The sequence below is a fragment of the Pipistrellus hanaki genome (genome assembly GCF_964339955.1).
Source record: "Pipistrellus hanaki genome assembly, chromosome: 1".
NCBI classification, from domain to species: domain Eukaryota; kingdom Metazoa; phylum Chordata; class Mammalia; order Chiroptera; family Vespertilionidae; genus Pipistrellus; species Pipistrellus hanaki.
Genome location: NC_140503.1, coordinates 95,901,812 through 95,912,091, shown reverse-complemented (window position 1 = coordinate 95,912,091; position 10,280 = coordinate 95,901,812). Strand labels below are relative to the sequence as shown.

The window sequence follows — 10,280 nt, the reverse complement described above, 5'->3', positions numbered from 1 at the left end:
AACAGGTTGTCCCTGTTTGGCACAAAGTTTCCATGAAAGCAGTAAGTTGTCAACCCTATTCATTCAAAGCTGACAAACTGTTCGATCTGAGGGCTTAAGAATAGAATTTGTTTACTCTAACAAGTATCATATGCAAGCAGAACTTGGATAGGGAAAATAGCTTAATGTAATTTAATACCAAAATACTCCTTTTATAATAGGTTACATATACAACAGACTGCCAAAGAACACGAAAATATTTACTCACAAAATCAAACCTATTTCAACAGCTAGGAACATTCAGGTTCCCCCCAGTATTTGGTTCCAAGAGATTTGATAACTAGGATTCAGAGAAAGTTGCAAAACGCCATGGACCTTGGAAGTGGAAGGATGAGTGGTAATTTCATGTTGCAGCAAATTTAAAGACTGTTTTCTTCTATTGTAGTAGTGTAGTATAGAATTCTTCTATTGTAGTAGTGTTCCCAGAGCTTATATTTGTAAAGTTATAACTTTTAAAAAATCATAGGAAAGGGAAAAGTCAAGCAATTTGCAAAAGGAAAGGTCCTCTAGTGGAGGCAACAAAATACAGGATTTGAGTATGCTTTGCTGTGAGCAATCTCTGTTATTAACCAGTGAGTGAAAAGATAAAATATAATTGGAGGCTAAAAACCTCAAGCACCCACAAATGTATAATTTCAAGTTCAAAATACCTTTATTACCAACAAGTGGGCCATTCAAAGTGTCCATTTAAATAGGGCAAGAAGGTGGTGACAGGAAACAAAGTTGTGGATTAATGAGCTGGCCACCTAATAGGGCAAGAGATGGGAAATATTTTCATTGGATTCAGTACTAAGCTCTTTAATAAATAGATCATTCAGTGGAAAAATTCTTTTTTGTTGTTGTTCAATTGTTTTCAAGCAGTGAATATGCACTTAAAAGACTTCTAAAGTATTGTCTTCTTTTTTTTAAAATATATTTTATTGATTTTTCACAGAGATGAAGAGAGAGGGATAGAAAGTTAGAAACATCGATGAGAGAGAATCATCAATCAGCTGCCTCTTGCACACCCCCTACTGGGGATGTGCCCGCAACCAAGGTACATGCCCTTGCCCGGAATCAAACCGGGGACCTTTCAGTCCGCAGGCTGACGCTCTATCCACTGAGCCAAACCGGTCCCTGCTAAAGCATTGTCTTCTTGATCCATCTTTGTCATTAATAAATTATGTCACCAGAATTTCCAGGGAAGCAAAATTAACAAATAAAATCTGCAAATTCAAGAAATCACGTGGTGCTTGTTCTTCCTGGAGGGCTTTTTAACAATGGACTGATTCATTTCACTCCACAGGAAGGTAAGATGGTAGAGAGATTGTCAGCATGAATTTAGGAATCAGACTGGTGGAGTTTGAACCCTTACTCTGCCACCCTTAAGTTAATTAATTTATCTTTACTAAAGCTTTATCTACTGGCAAGTGGGGGAAATACCACTGCATAGGACAACTGGGAATTTTTTTTTTTTTTATGCAAGAAATGGTTCTCAAACTTTTTTCTTAGAATATTCAAATATGTTTATGGTTTCTCAGGGATTGTTAGGTGAATTGAAAGTGGTGCCCCCATGGGTTCTTCCACTGAAGCAGTTCCCTGTGTCTAAGAAGAGTTCACTGCAACCGTGACTGATTAGGCTCAGTGGATAGAGCCTCAGCCTGAGAACTGAAGGGTCCTGGGTTTGATTCCAGTCAAGGGCATGTACCTTGGTTGCAGGCATATCCCACTAGGGGGTGTGCAGGAGGTAGCTGATCGGTGTTTCTCTCTCATCGATGTTTCTAACTCTCTATTCCTCTCCCTTATTCTCTGTAAAAAATCAATTGAAAAGTTTAAAAAAAAAATAAAAGTTCACTGCATGAACTGGGTGCAGGCAATGAAAATAACCTCTGATTGTGTGCATATCTAGTAAAGCAGTTGTCCCACGGCATAAAGCATTAGAGCTGTCAGCACCAAGGGCATCCCAGGTACACACCTTTTCTTTCTCACAAATATATGTACAAATTAAAAATGATTATGGCTGGCAGATTTGTCTCAGTGGCTGTGTCAACCTATGAAACAGGAGGTCATGGCTTGATTCCCAGTCAGGAAACATGCATGGATTGTGGGTTTGATCCCTAGTGGGGGGGAGGAGGGGGGAGAGGGCGTGCAGAAGGCAGCCAATTGATGATTTCCTCTCATCGTTGATGTTTTTATCTTTATTTTTCTCCCTCTGATATCAATGAAAATATATTCTTAAAAAAAAAAAAAAGGATGATTATAGTATAGTGGTGTGGGAGTGACATAAAAAAAATTCAAAATCCTCATTTTCTCCAAGATAGTTATGTGAACTCGATTTTCTCATCTATCAGGAAAATAAGTTGGACAAGGTGATCTCTGTGGTCCTTCCTAAAATTTATATTTTATATTCACAAACGTGGAATAAAAGCTAATGAAGAAAATGGTCAGAGATTAAAAATGGAAGTAGAGTAAGTGGATGCTGCATGGACATGCCACTAGGAACAAACTGGAATTACAACTGAAATACAGAAAAACTTCCTGAATAATCAATGGAAAACATGCAGGAGAGAACCCTGATACTCGAGGATCGAAAGTGGATACTGCATAGAGACTGGTAGGAGGGGTGGAGGTGCAAAAGGGCTGGCCAGGTGCCCACAGACAGCAGCTGAAGTCCCAGAGAGACATCTCAGCTGTGGGGGAGTTGTCACTGACAACTATGGGGTCTAATCCCCAAGCTGGGCCCCCCCGCAGAGAGCACCAGAACTGAGAAGAGTGCCCACCTAACATCTGGCTGTGAAAAGCAGCAGGGTGCTGTCTGCCAGAGAGTAACAGCTGAAAACTCAGGCACCCTCTTAAAGGGCCAATGCACAAAATTCCCTGTGGAGCCACCCACCTTGTGCTCTGGCAGGAGGAAGGTGAAGTGAACTGGCGGGGTTAGAGCAGAAGCCAGGTCAGGAGACTCAGGGAATAGAGCTCAGAGGCAGACACCCCAAGTCTCCTGGGCTGAGTTATTCCCTCAGTCAGCAGAGGACATCTTTCCCAATTTGCCTTTCCTGGAGGAGAGGGGGAGAAAGTTGACACACCCTATTAGAAAACCTGAAGCCACTTAAGAGGTTAAAAGTAACAATTAGCCTCCACACAGAAGAAACTGCTCTACCCTGATGAAAAAAAAAAAAAATTCTCTCCACACTTGAGGACAATTGCCTAGGGGACATTTCAAGTCAGAATCCTATCAGTCTGTAGGCAGAGGTAGTCTTTGGAGGCTTTGAGTCTTTGCCAGATCGAATTAGTCAGAAATAGCCTTTAACACTGTCCTACTCTAGAGATTGAGAGGTGTAGAGGATCTACCCTGTTTCCCCAAAAATAAGAGAGTGTCTTATATTAATTTTTGCTCCCAAAGATGCACTAGGTCTTATTTTCAGGAGATGTCTTCTTTTTCCATGAAGAAGAATATGGTACACATTTATTGTTAAATGAAAATAAAGGAAATTTATTACCTGTATACGGTAAGGTAGTACTGTAGTTGTCAACACAAACCAGACAAACTGTGAATCCTACAGTATCAAGAATTTACTCATTTATTCAATGACAATCATGTCATCATCTTCTGGAACATCATCATAACAATCCAATTCCTGAATTTCCTGGTGAATTTCTTGTGACTCCATTTCTTTCAGAATCAGTGGATCAAATCTCTTATGTTTAGCCTGGGGGGGGGGCTTATTTTCGGGGGGGGGATGCCTTATATTTCACTCAGAAGGAAACCTGTAAGTAGGTCTTATTTTCGGAGGATATCTTATTTTCGGGGAAACATGGTACCTACTACATATTTATAAACCCAGACAGCCAAAATGAGGAGACAAAGAAAGAACCCCCAAATGAAAGAATAGAGAATTCCCCAGACGAAGAGATAAATGAAGCAGAGATAAGAAATTTATCTGAAACTGAGTTCTGAGTAATGATGGTAAAAAATGCACAATAGCATGCAAAAAAATATAGTAACTATGAAAAAAGATCATTCTGAGATTTAAAAAAATTATATATAACAAATAAAGAACACATTGGAAGGAATACAGAGCAGATTAAGTGAAGCTGAAGACTGAATCAGTGAATTAGAAACCAGAGTTGAAAATATCATTCAATCAGAGAAACAAAAAGAAAAAAAAAACAATTAATAAACAGGAGGACAGCTTAAGGAAGCTGTGGGATAATGTGAAACATAACAATATTAGAATAGCAGATGTGCCAGAAGAGACAGAAAAGGAGAAAGGGATAGAGAACCTATTTGAAGAAATAATGGCAGAAAACTTCCCTAACCTGGCAAAGGAAAAAGTCACACAAGTTCAGGAGGCACAGAGAACTCCAAGCAAGAACCCAAATAGGACCATGCCCAGGCACATCATAATTAAAATGCCAAAAATTAAAGACAAAGAGAGAATCTTAAAGGCAGCAAGAGAAAAGAAAACTGTTACCTACAAAGGAGTTCCCATAAGGCAGACACCTGATTTCTCATCAGAAATTCTATAGGCCAGAGGGAATGGCATGAAGTACTCAAGGTAATGAAATGCAAGGATCTGAGACCAAGATTATTATAACCAGCAAGGCTATCATTCAAATAGGCAGTCAATGCCAAAACCGGTTTGGCTCAGTGGATAGAGTGTCGGCCTGTGGACTGAAGGGTCCCAGGTTCGATTCCAGTCAAGGGCATGTACATTGGTTGCTGGCACATCCCCAGTGGGGGGTGTGCAGGACGCAGCTGGTTGATGATTCTCTCTCATCAACATTTCTAGCTCTCTATCCCTCTCCCTTCCTCTCTGTAAAAATTCAATTAAAAAAAAAAAAAGGCTAAAGGAGTACATCACCACCAACACAGCATTATAAGAAATGCTAAAAGGACTGCTGTAATGAGAAGAAGAAACAGAGAGAGAAACCTAGTAAAACAGAATTAAAATGGCAATAAATAAGTACCAATCAATAATAACACTAAATGTAAATGGATTAAATGTTCCAATCAAAAGGTGTAGGATAGCTGAATGGATATAAAAACATGACTCCACTATATGCTATCTACAAGAGACCCACCTCAAAACAAAACAAAACAAAACAAAACCACACACAGGATGAGAGTGAAGGAATGGGAAAAATTTTTCCATGCTAAGAAAAAAAAGCTGGAGTAGCAATGCTCATATCAGATAAAATAGACTTAAAAGTGAAGGCCATCCCAAGAGACAACAAATGTCACTACATAATACTACAGGGTTCAATCCAACAAAAGGATATAAGCCTGGTAAACACACCCAATATAGGAGCACCTAAGTATGTAAAATAACTTCTAGAGGACTTTTAACAGAGAGATCAACAACAGTACAGTCATAGTAGGGGAATTTAAAATCCCTCTCTCTGACTTCACTGGATAGATGTTCCAGACAAAAGTTTAACAAGAAAACAGAGATAATAAATGACACAATGGATCAGATAGATTTAATTGACATTTATAGAACATAACACTCAAATGCAGCAGAATATACATTTTTCTCAAGTGCACATGGATCATTCACAAAAAAATGGACCACATGTTAGAACACAAAACAAATCTCTACACATTCAAAAAGATTGAAAACATATCAAGCATCTTCTCAAATCACAGTGGAATAAAATTAGAAATCAACTACACCCCAAAATATTCAAACACATGGAGGATAAATAGCATGTTGTTAAACAATGAATGGGTTACTATCAAGATCAAGAAAGAAATCAAAAACTTTCTGGAAACAAAGAAAAATGAATGCACAACCAAAAATCTCTGGGACACAGCAAAAGCAATCCTGAGAAGGAAATTCATAGCACTACAAGCATACCTAAAAAACAAACAAAACACACACACACACACACACAGAGAGAGAGAGAGAGAGAGAGAGAGAGAGAGAGAGAGAGAGAGAGATCAGCAAGAAACTATTTAACCCTACAACTTAAAGAACTAGAAAGAGAACAACAAGAAAAGCCTAGAGTAAGCAGAAGGAAGGAAACAAAAGAATAGAGCAAAAAGAAATACCACAGGAGTGTCTATGTGTGGGTGAGAAGATAGCAGCAGTGGGGAAAGCAGAGTGAGGAGTCAGGCAAGCGACAAGGCTCATTGAAATGGGCTGCCAAATATACTCCTCAGCCCACAATATATTTTTGGAGATTTTAGCCCTGATGAATTAAATCAATTCTTTGTGACTGCTCACTCTCCAGTTTAGCTTCCTCAATACAATGAATCAGTTATGTGTGGCATACAGGCTGCAGATGAACTACCTGATGGAAAAGAATATCAGAGAATTGAGTTTGGTGTTAACCAAGTAATTGAATCCAATGACACTTTGCAAAGAACTCCCAACTACAGTATTTCAAACACATTGAACCCTCAGGCCCCTGAATTTATTCTTAGTTGTTTAACTTTCAAAAAGACCCCTGATGACATAGATAAAGAAGCCAACTACAGCTCCATTGACTGCCAGTACCCAGCCTCTGTTCTTGATCTGGATGGCAGTTCCAACACAGAAGTGGAAGTTTTGGAAAATGATGGCACCTCAGGTGGTCTTGGACAAAGGAAGCGTAAAAAGAAAAATGTCCACCTGGATATTATCGTTACTTTAAAGATGGCGGTGAGGGTAATATTGCCACGGAAGCCCTGAAGGCCATGCAGTTTAACCATCCTGAACAGCATATGCACAGAGGATGTAGAGTTGATGGTCAGTATGCCCTTGCTGGGAACACCTAGGACTTGTAGCAACCCTCAGGCCTCCACAGACTTTGTCAGTGGCGCTGTGCCTGGAGGTTCTTTTTCTAGGGTCCTGGACAGCAATGCTAGGACTGCAGGTCAACCTAAGGGCTGCCAGGGGCCTGACTTTGAACAGTCCTGATTTCCTGCAGAGGTTGACAGGGACAGCCTGTTGAGGACAGTTGTGGCTCACCTTATGTTGGAACTGATACTACTGAAAACTTTGGTGTTACTAATGCACAAATACTTGAATCCTTGGGTGAGGGCTCAGCTGCCAATGGGATAGAGTTGCACACTGTGGAAAACACGGACTCGGACCCAGCTAAGGTCAAGAGCACTTCCCCTCCCACTGAGGCCCTGGCCTCTGTGGTGGGCACCATTCCTGTCAGTCAGCCTAAGTCATGGGCTAGCCTTTTCCATGATTCTAAGCCCTCTTCCTCCTCGCCTGTGGCTTCTGAGGAAACTAAGTATTCCCTTCTTGCCACATCTCCCCTGGTCTCTGAAAAACAGGATGAAATCATGGAAAGGCTTGTTCCAGTGTTAGAGGATCCTGTAGCCATAAAGATTGCAATTACTGGAGAATGTAACCCTAATACATAAACCAGTTTCATTGCAACCCCGTGGACTGATCAACAAAGGAAACTGGTGCTAGATTAATGCTACCCTGCAGGGACTAGTTGCTTGCCCTCTGATGTATCACCTGATGTTCATTCCTCTGTATTTAAAAGTGCAAAGACCTTGTACATCAACACCCATGATAGACAGATTTGTTTGGCTAATGAATGAGTTTACTAATATGCCAGTAACTCCAAAACCCAGACAAGCTCTTGGGGATAAAATCATGAGGGATATACTCCCTGGAGCTGCCTTTGAACCCACGTATATTTCTAGACTCCTGACAGTCATCAAGTCGAGCCTGTCGGAAAAGGGTCGACAAGAAGATGCCAAGGAATACTTGGGCTTCATTCTAAATGGACTTCATGAGGAAATGTTGAACCTAAAGAAACTTCTTTCACCAAATAATGATAAACTTCCTATTTCCAATGGACCCAAAAGCTACTCAGTGAATGAGGAAAAGCAGTAAGAACCAGGTGAAGGAAGTGAGGACGAATGGGAGCAAGTGGGCACCAGAAATAAGACTTCAGTCACTCGCCAGGCAGACTTCATTTAGACCCCAATCATTGGCATTTTGGGGGGACACATCAGGTCTGTGGTTTACCAGCAGAGTTCAAAAGAATCTGCCACCTTGCAGCTATTTTTCACGTTGCAGTTGGATAGCCAGTCTGACAAGATCCGTACCATCCAGGATGCATTGGAAAGCTTGGTGGCAAGAGAATCTGTCCAAGGTTATACCATAAGAACCAAAGAAGAGGTCAAGATTAGTCGGAGGGTGACCCTGAAAAAGCTTCCTCCTATCCTTGTGTTGCACCTGAAACAATTTGACTGCAGATGTCAGAAGCTTATAAAAAATATTGAATATCCTGTGGACTTGGAAATTAGTAAAGAGCTGCTTTCTCCAGGAGTTAAAAATAAAAATAATAATTTTAAATGTCAAAGAACCTATAGACTATTTGCAGTGGTCTACCATCACGGTAGCAGTGTGACGGATGGTCACTACTATGAACGTCTTCCAGTTTGGTCTAAATGGTGGCTGTGCATCGATGAACAGATGGTCAAGGTGGTAAAGCCCGCTGCAGACTGCACAACCTACCTCCTCTATTACCGCCGAATGGACCTGCTGTGACCACCTGTGTGTGTGTGTGCTGATACCAGCTTGTAGAACACAAACTCTCACTGACTTCCTTCCTCTCTTTAATGAGAAACTCTTCCTCCCTTTTGCAAAAACAGGCTAGAATGAAAAGGAGATGCCTTGGGTTTGTGCACAACATAGTTTATGGTGTCTTCTAACTTCCAAATCAAAATCACTTGGTTGAAATAGACCGTCACTTGACTTAAGAAAATACACAAAAAAAATCCATAATATTGAAATAATGCTGATTCCTGAGTTGGAAGGGAACTTGCATTTGATTTCAAGTCTGATTGTTTAGTAGGACGAATTCTGCACGAGCAATGATTCTTGTAAATTTGTGAAATTTAATTTTATCTTTACTTAAAAAATGAATTTTTTAATCCATAACACTTTCTTCCCCCACCCTTAAGTTTTTGATAAATGATAAAAATGAGCCAGTTATTAGAGAAGAAGTAGTTCTTCAAAAGAAATAAACAGAAAAAATGAGTTGCTGGTTCCTAATAGGAAAACAAAACAAAACGAAACATTTTAATAATTGTGTGAAGAGAAACTGCTTATGTACACATTATAGATCAAACATTTGAAATTAAGGTGTTAGTCATATAGATGGGTGATTGTAATTTTATTGCCATTAAAAGATTTCAAATTGCTTTCATGCTCCTGTGTACACATAATGAAATATGGGCAAAATAATGAAGATTGATCTTAAGTCTACTCTGTTTACTTCTGCTGCCTGCTCTTCTCTAATGCTGTGTACAGTTGTACACAGTTTAGTGATGCCTAGGATATCAAGTTGTTGCCCATCAATAAAAATCACTAAGTTGGTCTAACACTGAAAAAAAAAATAACAAAGACACTAATATATATATATATATATATATATATATATATATATATATATATATATATATATATATATATATATCAATGATACCAAGAGCTTGTTCTTTGAAAGGATAAACCAAATTGATAAACTGTTAGTCAGACTCATCAAGAAACAAAGTAGAGAACCAAGATGTTTGCACGCCTGTACTTTTTGCCTCTCACAACCACATCAAAATTCTTCTCCACTTTCAGAATTCAAATTATCAATCAGAACCATGGGAAAGCTGGCTGAGTGAAAGTACTAAAACCAAAGAGGTAAAAAAGAAAGTGCATAGATACTGGTAGAAGGTGCAGAACGGGCTGGCACCCGGGTGTGCTGCTTTTTTAATCAGGAGGGAGATGAAAGCTCCTGCTTGCTCTGAACTCGTTCCAGATAAGACTCTGGGTGACTGAGACACATAGGAGGAGAAACTGGACTGTCTGGCATCCGGGCAGGAACTCGAGAGCAGCTTTCTGTCAGACAGAGGTGCTCACAGCAGTCATTGTTCCAGCACTGGTACCTCTCTGGTGCAGGGCTGACTGGCAGCCATTGCTGTTTGCTCCATCCTGGTGATTCCCTGAGACCTCACCCAAGCCAATTTACAACTCCACCCAAGCTGTGCACAGCAGCTTTTGCATATGTATGACCTGTCCTTTCTCAGCTAAAAACCTGTCAAGTAGTCAGCAGCTGGGTCAGATACCCCAAAGCTATGCCTCATCTGGGCACTTTCAAACCCAATACAAAGAAAAGGAAACTTCAAATCTCTCTGTAACTCCTGCTCGGTGGCGCCAGGCAGTGGCTGCCTTTGCACTTCCTGGGAGATCCAAGAGCCAGTGTTCCCAGTGGTCAGTGTGAAATCATATCAGATTACAACTCTTCATATCCAT

The 10,280-nt window shown here is 40.2% G+C and overlaps 1 pseudogene across 1 annotated transcript; it reads left to right on the top strand.

Moving 5' to 3' along the window:
* Nucleotides 1-6,065: 6,065 nt before the first annotated feature.
* Nucleotides 6,066-8,522, top strand: LOC311629172 (ubiquitin carboxyl-terminal hydrolase 10-like; annotated as a pseudogene). The gene has a single exon. The product of its transcript is annotated as a ubiquitin carboxyl-terminal hydrolase 10-like (transcript).
* The last annotated feature ends 1,758 nt before the right edge of the window (nucleotides 8,523-10,280 follow it).